Source organism: Panthera leo, chromosome B1 (assembly GCF_018350215.1).
Source record: "Panthera leo isolate Ple1 chromosome B1, P.leo_Ple1_pat1.1, whole genome shotgun sequence".
Taxonomy (NCBI): domain Eukaryota; kingdom Metazoa; phylum Chordata; class Mammalia; order Carnivora; family Felidae; genus Panthera; species Panthera leo.
Genome location: NC_056682.1, coordinates 179,989,994 through 179,992,633, shown reverse-complemented (window position 1 = coordinate 179,992,633; position 2,640 = coordinate 179,989,994).

Below are 2,640 nucleotides of genomic sequence, written 5' to 3'. Positions count from 1 at the left end.
CCTGAGACCTCAACTAGACACAGATAGCACAATAAAGAAAACTGAAGGCCAATTATCCTGATGAACATAAATGTAAAAATCCTCAACAAAAATTAGCAAATCAAATTCAACAGTGCATTAAAAGGATAATATACAATGATTAAGTGGGATTTACGTGATGCATGGATGTGTCACCATTCACAAATCAATCAAAATTATACATTACATTACCAAGATGAATGATTCAAGTCATATAATTATCTCAATGGATGCAGAAAAGGCATTTGATAAAATTCAACATTTAATAAAAAATCCTCAACAAAGTAGATATACAGGGAACCTACTACTTCAACATAACAAAGGTCACATATGACATAATCACAGCTAACATCATATTCAATGATGAAAACTTGGAAGCTTTTCTTCTAAGATCAGGAACAAGAAAAGGATGCCGACTCTCACTTTTATTCAACATAAATTTAGAAATCTTAGCCACAGCAGTTGTGCAAGGAAAAATAAGAGTCATCCATATCAGAAAGAAAGAAGTAAAATGGTCACTATTTACGGCTGACATGATAATATATAGATAAAACCCTAAACACTCCACCAAAAATTTATTAGAACTAGTACATGAATTCAGAAAAGTCACTGGATAAAAATCAATAATTAGAAATTGGTTGGGTCTTTCTATACTAATATAAGCTATCAGAAAAAGAAATTGAGAAAATAGTTCAATTTATAATCACATTAATAAAGTAAAATATCTAGGATTCAATTTAACCAAGGAGGTGAAAGACCTGCACTCTGAAAACTATGACATTGATGGAAGAAATTGAAAATGACACTAACAAATTGAAAGATATTCCATGGCTTATTGATTGGAATAATTAATATTAAGACCATATTACCCAAAGCAATATATAGATTCAATGTCAGCCCCATCAAAATATCATGGCATTTTCTTACAGAACTATCCAAATAATCCTAAAATTTGTATGTAAATAAAAAAGATGAGGCACCTGGGTGGCTCATTTGGTTGAGTATCTGACTTCGGTTCAGGTCATGATCTATGGTTTGTAAGTTCAATCCCCATATCAGGCTCACTGCTGTCAGTGCAGAGTCAACTTCAGATCCTCTGTCCCCCTCTCTGCCTTCTCCTCCCTCACTCATGCTCTCTCTCAAAAGTAAATAAATAAACAAATAAATACATATATACATACATACATACGACATCGCCAAAGCAAACTTGCGAAAGAACAATCTGGAGATATCATTCTCATTGATTTCAGATTATACTACAGAGCCATAGTAACCAGAACAGTAGGTTACTGGCAAGAGAAAGCTACATGGACGAATAGAATAGACAGCCTAGAAATAAACCCACACATACATGGTCAATTAACGTAGGACAAATGTGGCAAGAATATACAATGAAAAAAATACAGTCTTCTTACAGTCTGGTGTTGGGAAAACTGGACAACTATATGTAAAAGAATGAAACTGAACCACATACAGAATTAATTCAAAATGGATTAAATATTTGCACATAAGACCTGAAACTATAAAACTCCTAGAAGGAAACATAAATAGTAACCTCTTTGACATTGACCTTAGCTGTATTTTCTTTTTTTTGGACCAGTCTCCTCAAGCAAAGGCAACAAAAGCTAAAATAACAAATTGGATTACATCAAAGTAAAAAGTTTTGCACAGCAAAGGAAACTATCAACCTAATGAAAAGGCAACCCACTGAGTGGGAGAAGATATTTGCAAGTGATAATATCCAATAAGGGATTAACATCTAAAATATATAAAGAACTTATACAACTTTATATCAAAAAACAAACCAATTAAAAAATGGGTAGAGCAGTTGAATAGACATTTTTCCAAAGAAAACATACAGATGTCCAAAATGACCATGAAAAAGATGCTTAACATGACCAACCAGGGAAATGCAAATTAAAACCACAAGAAAATATCCCCTCCTACCTGTCACTTAGCTAGTATAAAAAACAAAACAAACGAACAAAAAAATCCATAAAAATATAAGAATTGGAAAGGATGTGGAGAAAAGGGGACACATGTGTACTGTTGGTGGGAATGTAACTTGATGAAATTACTCTGTGAACCAGTATGGAGGGCTCTCAAAAAGTTTAAAATTAAGTAGCCATGCAATCTAAAAATTCCATTTCTGGGTATTTGAAGGAAAGAAAACATCAATTCAAAGAGATATATGCATACCTATGTTCATCACAGCATTATTTACAATAGGTAAGATACTGAAACAATCTACATGTCCATTAATAGATGAAAAATAAATAATATTATATATATATATGATATTATATATATAATATATATATAATATCTGCATTATACACACACACACACACATATATATATATATATATACATATATATGTATATATATATGTATATATATATATATATATACATATATATATATAACACATGAAACATTACTCTGCCATTAAAAAAAAAATGAAATCTTGCCACTTGGGACAACAAAATGGATCAAGAGTATATTATGCTAAGCGAAATAAGTCAGACATAAAAAGACAAATACTGTATGATTTCACTAAGGTGTGCTATCTAAAAACAAATGAACAAAACAGAAACAGATTCATAGATATGGGAAACAAA